Source organism: Ictidomys tridecemlineatus, chromosome 10 (genome assembly GCF_052094955.1).
Source record: "Ictidomys tridecemlineatus isolate mIctTri1 chromosome 10, mIctTri1.hap1, whole genome shotgun sequence".
Taxonomy (NCBI): Eukaryota; Metazoa; Chordata; class Mammalia; order Rodentia; family Sciuridae; genus Ictidomys; species Ictidomys tridecemlineatus.
Window position 1 is genome coordinate 111963337 of NC_135486.1, and position 9403 is coordinate 111972739.

At 36.9% G+C, this 9403-nt stretch overlaps 1 pseudogene; it reads right to left on the minus strand.

Annotated features, from left to right (window-relative positions):
- Nucleotides 1–6937: 6937 nt before the first annotated feature.
- On the minus strand, nucleotides 6938–7874 carry LOC144367057 (olfactory receptor 2AE1-like; annotated as a pseudogene).
- Between the last annotated feature and the right edge of the window lie 1529 nt (nucleotides 7875–9403).

Genomic DNA, 9403 nt, shown 5'->3' on the forward strand with positions numbered 1-9403 from the left:
CCGTATAGGCTTATTGTGCTCCTGTAGGAACCTAATACCTCTTCTGTTAAGTTAAAAACAATGTTATCAGATCCTATATAAACAAATATACATCCTAAAACACAAATGTTTGCTACAGTTTGTTCACAATGTACAAAAATGGTGAATTAACTTCTACAATATATTCAGTAGGCTTATAAAAGGATTTACAGATTCTGATGGTAGACAAGGAACCTGGGATGAGGAATAGGATGATATGGTGGGGAGGTAGGAGGTGAGGATATAGAGTTGTTATACCTTAGAAAGTGTGAAAGAGAAATCTAAAAAAAAATTAGTAGAAGGATGGGAAGTACCTTTGGGTAGATAATTAAGTGGGAAGATAGTAGAGTACATAAAACAAACACACAGATATATCAAGAAAAGTAAAAAAAAATGTTAAAATAGAAGAACATTAAGGAAAAAAGAAAAAAGATTTTTAAAATTTAAAAAATAAAATAATATTAAAAGAATGTACAACATAATGTAATATACTATTCAGACGTCCCAACCTCAAAATACTAATTCATGCAAACTATTTGGTTTTACATATGTTGGAGATGTGAGGGCAAGTGAAAGGAGAAGGAGTGGGAAAGAGAGAGAGGAAGAGAGAGAGAGAAAGAGAGAGAGAGAGAGAGAGAGAGAGAGAGAGAGAGAGAGAGAGAGAAAATATTGAAGAAAGACACAGGGCTTGCTATGGTTGTTTATCAGTATCTTTCCTGCTTCCCTTCTCAACCAATAGGTGGAGTCCTCTGTTGTTACCTAGTATCTCTGCCCTCAGGTTGGTGAAAGTAACGAGAGTGTCATTGTGCAGAGTTAGCAGCTGCTGGGGAGAGTGGGGAGTTAGAAACTGAGTACTAGAAAGATGGTGATAAAGGTGACCCAAGATAGAGGCTCCTGCTTTCAGCGGTGGGGTGTCTGTTGTGGTGAAGGAAGCCTGGCAATGGTGATGGATGATGAGTTCAGCAGCAAGCTCTGTGTATGGCAGTGTCAGCTGTCTTCAGAGCCTGTGTGAATTTCCTAGGTGCTGACAGGCACTGTGCATACGTGATTATGTCAGCTGCTGCAGAGTCCCAAGATGGCAGTGATCAGGGGATTTCCCACATTGGTAGATGAGGGTTTACACAGGGGTGGCAGACTGAGTTCTTACTCATGGGAAGATCCAGGTGTCCTCCATGGAAGCAGCATCTGTGATTACTGCTTGAGTTGGTGGCCAAAAGTTCTTTGTGGGTGCTGCTGCCACTGCCATGGATGATCTCACAAAGGTATCCAGTAGTATTGTGTGGGCTAGTATTTGGGATACCTACTCTGATGCTGAGTCCTGGAGCCCTGGACAGGCAAGGTGCTTCCTGCATGGGGTGGAAATATTACTGGCAGAGAAGCCATATTCTCACATGTGATGGGAACAAGAACTAGCCATTGGTCAACAGATAATTCTGGTAGTGTGTGGATCTGTGCTGGTCCTACTTCTTGCTGCATGTGTAGCAGAAAAAGGGTAAAATGGCACAGATTTAAATATTCTGTGTTTTCTCTATTCAGAATCTTTGGGGCCTACAGTGCAGGCATAATCACTAGAACATCCTGGTACACAGAGGAAGGATGCCACACTATCTTCATTCACACTGAGTTGAAGAGGGGCTGGCAGGGGCATGACCACAGGGTCAGATACAGCCAGAGACAGTTAATGTTGATTCCCTCAACTATTCACAAGATTCCTTCGTGAAAAAAAAAATGAAGAGCATCAGAGATTTAGATGTCTTTCATCCACTTTTTCTTATAATTACTATGTGAACTAGCATTTCTTTTTCTCTTTTAAATAACAACTTTGTTAAGATACCATTTACATTATAAAAATAGAGTCATATTATATGTAGTCTTTTGTGATGTAAATGGCTATCATTTAGCATTTTGTTTACAAGTGAAATATCTATCAGTACCTCAGATTTTATTACCAAATAATATTTTATTGTATTTATATATCACAATTTGGTAATCCATCCATCATTGATTAACATTTGGGTGATTTCCACCTTTTGGCCATTGTGAATAGTGCTGTTATGAATAATATTGTGAAACTTGTTGTGAACTCTAGTTTTTAATTCTGGTGTATACTCAGGAGTGAAATTTCTGGCTTATGCAATAATTCTGTGTTTCACTTAATAAAGAACCACCAAAAATGTTTTCTATATTAGTCGTACCATTTTGCTTTCTCACCAAAAATGTATGAGAGTTCTAATTACTTCACATCTTTTCTAAGACTCTATGTTTCCACCCCTAATTTAAGACATTGTAATGGATGTAAGATGGCATCTCAGTAGTTTTGATTTGTATCTTCCTATTGGTTACTAGTACTGAGCAATGTTAGTTACTTTTTTATTTGTTCTGTTTAGGTGTACATAACAGGAGAGTATATTTTGACATATTCATACAAAATAGAGAACATCTTATTCTAATTAGAATCCCAGTCCTGAGGATGTACATGATGTGGAGATTCACTGTGGTGTATTCATCTGTGTACATAGGAAAGTTAAGACAGATCCACTATTTTAAAGAAATATCTATCCATGGGCTGGGATTGTGGCTCAGTGGTAGAGCACTTGCCTGGCATGTGTGAGGCACTGGGTTCAATTCTCAGCACCACATATGAGCAAATAAATAAAGGTCCATCCATTACTAATAAAAATATTTAAAAAAATATCTATCCATGTCTTTTGCCCACGTATACCCAAAGAATTTGTCTTTTCATTTGGAGGCTTAAGAATCTTTATGTAGTCTTCACAGAAGTCCTTCTTAGATTATGATTTACAACAAGTTTGTCCTATTCTATAGATGTCTTTTCACTTTCTTGATATTTTCATTTAAAGCACAAAGTTTTTAGTTTTTCTTGCAATTTATTTCTTTCATGGAAGCTACTATATACCTCAACCATTCAAATGAATGAACTAGATTTCAAAATCTTAAATGTATTAATCTCAAAGCTGTAAAGTTCATAAAAGAAAATCAATTGACAGAAAATGCATGTAATATGATACTATTTATAAAAATGTTACAAACTCAACATATCACGGAAACTTACACTTGAATGATGTGTGATTTATGTGTTTTTTTTTTATTGTTTGTACTTTAAGTATCAAATCTCAGGCTCCATTGAGGTCATATGGACTTACACAGTTGTTGTAATTTCTTGCCAAGAATTGCTTAGCTTTAACTCTTATACTTAGGTATTTCAACCATTTTGAGTTAAATTCTACATACAGAGTCAGGTAAGGACAACACATTATTGTTTTGCATGTAGCTATTCAGTTGTTCCAGTTTCATTTTTTGAAGAGTGTCTGCCCCATTCAGTGGCAATGGCACCTTTCTCAAAAGTCCACAGGTAATAGAAAGGTGGGTTTCTTTATGAACTCCAAATCATATTCCATTTAACTACATGTTACCCATCTGCCAGGACCAATAATTCTGTGTTTCACTTAATAAAAAACCACAAAAACTCTTTTCTCTAATAGTTCTACCATTTTGGTTTATCACTAAAAATGTATTTTTGCTTTGCATTAAGTTTTTAAATCAAGAAATGTGAATCCTTCACTTTATTTTTGATTTTCAAGATCATTATGGCTATTTGGGGGTCCTTTTAAATTCAATTTAAATTTTAATTCAATTTGTCAATTTCTACAAAAAAAGTCAGCTAAGATTCTCTTACAAAGGTCATTCTAATCTACAAATTGATTTCAAGAGTACTGCCATTTTGCTGATATTAAGTTTTCTGAACCGTGTACCTGGCATGTTTTTTGTTAGTCATGTAGATCCTCTTTAATTTATTTCAACAGTGGTTTTTAGTTATTATTGTACCTGTTTTTCTCACATATTTGGTTTTTTAAAAATATTTTTATAATAGATGGCACAATATATTTTATTTTTATGTAGTGCTGAGGATCAAACCCAGTACTTCACACAAAATAGGCTAGCACTCTACCAACTGAGCTACAGCCCCAGACCTGTATTGCACTTTTGTCAGTTTGATTCCTAAGTATTTGTTCTTTTCAATGATATGATAAATTGAACTATTTTCTTCATTTCTTAATTTTCCTCTTATAACAGTCTGTAGAAACACAGTTTCTTTTTGTATACTGATCTTCTATCCTTCAGTTCTCATTCTCAGACAAAATTGAGAATCAGTGATATCAATAATTTCTTAACATTATGAAGAATTTATACAGTCTAGGGTAATCCTGATTGACCTTTTACAGAAAAACTACTTGTTTTACTTTTCAGTAATAACTATTTCTGACTCTTATTTCCCACTTCTTCTCATCCTTCAAATTCTAGTTCAATATACAAACTCTTCCAAGGAGTCTACCCCATCTAATGCATGACTCCTTCACTCCTCCATTTTGTTATTGGTTACTGCAAACTGTTTTCATCATCTAAATTAATATTTTGTTATTATAGCATCCCATTCATAGGACTATATTTAAACCAGTTTGACTCTGGTTTAAATTTAGTTTTCTAAATGTGGTGTTGAGACTTGAACCCAGTGCCTCAAACAGGCTATGCAAGCACTCTACCACCGAGCCACAACCACAGCACATGAAAGCCTATTTTTTCTGTATCTTAGCACATCATCCCCCTTAACTACATCACCTTATTTATGCCTTTCATAAATTCCCAGTGGTGACTTGTAAGTGCACCTCACCCATGCAAAGCATTCAGTAAATATTAAAGAAGTGACTTGAATTAGAATTAGATTTCATGGCTGTAATTTTTTGTTCTTATTAATTTTAAAATTTTACAAATGATATTTCTCTCCCTCTTTCTCTGTGTGTGTGTGTGTGTGTTTTTGTGTGTGCTCATGCACACACGTTTCTCAGCATGCAGAAAATATTTGCAAATTATTTGAAATTTAAAAATAGTAATTTGTTATATTTATTGATCAATGTGGAATCACTTCTATGAATAATGTAAAGTTGTCACTAAGTCATGAAAAGCAAGGTCTTATATGGCTTATTTCTAGGGATTGTTAATTTAATATGTAAATCATCCCCCATCTGTTATTTTTCCATTTGGGAAATAAGAAGAGAGATATGCATATCATTTACTTTGAGGATTCAGGGCAGCCATGTAGCTATGCTTCATGTATGTCCATATAGGGAAGTTAGACCTGATAGAAAATAAGTCTCTAGTACACCTGGGATAGGGTAGGTACTTTCTGCAAGCTCCTAGTTTTTCCCAGCAAGAATTTCTCAATCTCCATGACAACTGTCTTCCCTTCCCTCTCCTGGGATCAGAATAATGCTCTGCTAAATTTACCCCTGACAGCAAAGGAATGCCTTGGTCAGAATGGGACAAAAGTGCTTCTCAAAATTCTGTATGACTCAAATGTTCCCCATTTGCACTTCTCTTGGAAGTAAAGACAAAAAGGAACCTTGGAGGGGGAAAGCACAAAATTTCCCTGAAGGTTTTGTCCATCTTTAAACTGCATGGGTTCAATCAAGAGGCATAACTAGACTCTTTTAGAAGGGAAGTTCTACTCATATACTTCAAATTATAAAACCTACTCAGGGTTTCCTGTGTAATCCATGCATGAAAGAACCTGAACAAACATCCATGAAGTTCATTTTATTTAGCTTTACAGAGAGTTTGACTCTGGTTTAAATTTTTCAAATTCATCCATTTTACTTATTTTTTTTTCTTCTTGTGGTACCAGGGAACTCAGGGCCTCACCATTGCTACGCAAGTGCTCATCCACTGAGCCTCATCTCCAACTCTCTTGATTAAATTTAAATTAAAAAAACACAAGTCAACATGATTTATCCCATGCATGGTAGTGAATGGTAGTTCTTTCATGCATGAAATATTTTGTTGAATGGACAGATGTATATATGCTTTCACTATCCAATCTTGACAAAGCTTATAAAATAAATGGAAGAAATCCTAGACATACAAGTTTAAAAGTAGTTTTCATATGTTTATACAGCATTATTATCTGAAATTTACCTTTTCTAATTCCTTCTGGTTTGGGTGCTTCATTTACTACTTTTAAGTATGCTAGATTAATGTTTTCAGATTTCTCTGAAATTCAGCAGGGAATCATTACTTCAGCCAGAAAAACCAATGTTCTAAAGATTGTGTCAAGAGAAAAGCCTGTAAAGTAGAATCTGAATCTCCCTAAATATTTATGCTTTGTTCTTAAAGAAACATGTATGTCAGAACAAAAGACATCTTGATTTGCTCAGTGAATAAAAAAATGAATTTAAGATAGATTGATGCTGCTCTTGAGTTACTAGTGATGCTGGACCTTCTCTGGGCTTGGTAAGTGTCTCTACACAGTACTCTGTGTTGTGTAATGAAAAGGAGGTTACCACCTCATTGCCAAACGTGAAGACTTAGCCTCTCTGGTTCTCTTGGGACTCTCTCCAACCCTCTCCATACCCTTACCTCTTTATTCCTTCCCTTATAAATTCATAAACACTGATTCAATGAACTATTAAGGTCTATGAGTATAAATTTTGTATCATCTACCCTTTCATTCAAAACAGCCTTTACTTCCCATGATTCTGATATTAAGCAACACATTCTAATTTTACACTCCATAAGTACCCTCTGGTGGCATAATTTACATAAGTCTTGGCAATAAATAATAACAGAAAAGGTCCTTACATATTTATCTTAATATTTTTACATTGTCTCTGACCATTATATGTCTTTTTAAATGGGTTTGTAAAGATATTTCTCTAATACTCTGAATGATTGTAGACACATATGCAATGCTGCTTGATTTCCTGTGACTAAGTTAAAATAGTGAAGTAAGTCATAAACCACTTTATTCTTGGAGTAGTCAGAGAACATCAGGTATTTGGACTCCTGAAAATTCTGAGAGATTTACTCAGAATAACATCTACATTTGAGACAAACACAGGTATAGTCATTGGGAAATAAAATCTCTCCTCAACATTCTCCTCAGAGTCTTAGCTACACCTTTATTCTGAGGAGTATAAATCAGAGGATTCAGAGTGGGAGTAATGATGCTATAGAACACAGAACCAAATTTGTCTTGCGTGGAGTGCGCTGGGACCTGGTTCTCATGTATGAGAAGATGCAGGCACCAAACCAGAGAGAGACCACAGTGAGGTAGGAGCTACAAGTGGCAAAGGCATTTCTCTTACTCCCAGCTAATCGCATCTCAATGACACTGTGCAGGATAAAGCCATAGTATGTAGAAACCAGGATGATGGGGAGGAGAGAAGCACTATGGTTCTTATGTATGCTGTGGTCTCATAGACAGTGACGTCAAAACACACCAACTTTACAACAGCTGGATACTCACAGTAGAAGTGGTGTATTTTCCGAGTTCCACAGAAAGTAAAGTGCATCAAGATGACTGTGTGAATTAGGGAGTTCAGAGATGCCCCCAACCATGAGATGAGGACCATCATCAGTGCCACCTTCCTGCTCATGAGCACAGTGTAATGCAGAGGATGACAGATGGCAACATACCTGTCAAAGGACATGAGAGCTAGCAGAAGACACTCAGCACCACCCAGAGACAAATAGAGGAAGTGCTGGGTGGCACATCCCAGGAAGGAGATGGACTTGCTGCCAGACAGGTAGTTGGTAGCCATCTTGGGGATAGTTGTGCAGACGTGCATTAGGTCCATGAGGAAGAGCTGGTTGAGCAGGAAGTACATGGGGGTGTGAAGTCCATGATCCACACAGATGAGGAGGATTGTGAGGGTGTTGCCACTCAGTGCAACAAGGAAGACCAGCATGGTCAGGAAGAAAAGAAAAAGGTGGGTTAGGGAGTCATCAAAGAGCCCTTCAAGGATGAAGTCTGGCAGAGATGTCTGATTCCTCAGCCACATGCTCCCTTCTCAGCCCCTGGGGAAACAGGAAGTAGAGACAAATTTTGATGCCCAAAATATGGGATCCTTCATACATGACGATAAGCACTTTGATCCAAGAAAACACTTGTGGAGAGATTTTTTTCCTATATGTAATTATCCAGCACCTGAAATTATTGAAATATATATATTTTTTCAAAACAAGCATTATAAGGTGAAGATAGCATAAAGCAGGGCAGACAAGAGGCAGACTAAATCTGAAAGCATGAGCTGTAACCCCACAAAGGAAGACAAAAAAATGTCAGGTGTGCTTGCCTATGGAATCAGTGGCTGGGATTCTTTTTTATTGACTCTTTTTAGTTATGCAAAATATTTGGGTTTGTTTTGACATAATTCTAATGCATAAAATATAATTTGCTTTAATTCAGTCCCCAGTACTTCCCCTTTCTCTCTCCTCCTCCTTTTCTCTTTTCCCTTTCCTCTACTCTACTGATCTATCTGCTATTGATATATATTTCTTCATTAGTTACTTGTGGATATACATCCAGATGAGATCCATATGGTATATTCATATAGGCACCTGGGAAATTTAGGTCAGATTTCTAATGAAGCTGAATGCACACCCCTAGCCCAGAATTCAAAGAACCTAAAGGAGAATCCTGGGGAAGGTAGAGCAACTGCAGGCCCAGCCACTGCTCCGTGTCAGTGAGGTGTGAGCCAGCTGACCAGCAACAACATATTAGTACTACAGGATGGCCGCTTCCTTTCTGCCCTCTAATCTCCCAGGAAGCTCCTCTAAGACCCACCTTAAACAGAAAAGATGGATTGTAGAGGGAATTTGGTGAGATGTAGTTCATCCTAGCCAACCTCACACATCACAAATTCACAACAGTTCATCTTCTGTCAATTTGAAACACATACACATCTTCTTCAGTCAGGTTAATCTTCAAATACAATAGTTACCTGCCTAAAAAATACAATACATCCAGCATGAAGGCAAATGTTAACCCTTTCTTCAGGCAAGAATCCACAGTTCTTTATTTTGCCTATGGGAGACAGTCATTCTTCTGAAATATGTGACCCTTTTTTCTCCTAGTACTTCAAAATTATCTGGTTAAGATATATTCAGAATATTCATGTGGAAACAAGAAAGAATTACTCCTACCCACAGAATATATCATCTTATCCAAAAAAGTATTTACCCATTCTTTAGCTATCAGCCATTTCCTCACTCAGTTCTGGAATCTGCCCAACAGAACCATGAACAAACCAGGCATGGCAGCAGGGGTAAAGATTATCCCTGGATTCAGCACAATGGACTTCTACTCACCAAGGTAAATCTGCCTGAAGCAACTGCTAAATACCCACTGCCAACAGCAAAGACCAACCTGAGTTGATAGCACCTTGATAGTATTGGACTACTTTTAACATAAAATGGACACTTGTGGGTTTTTTTTTTGTTTGTTTGTTTTTTTATTTTGTGATTTCATTTTCTGAGAGTTGAGATGTCCCTGCTGCCACTTTAGGATCCTCATTATAACTGAATAAGC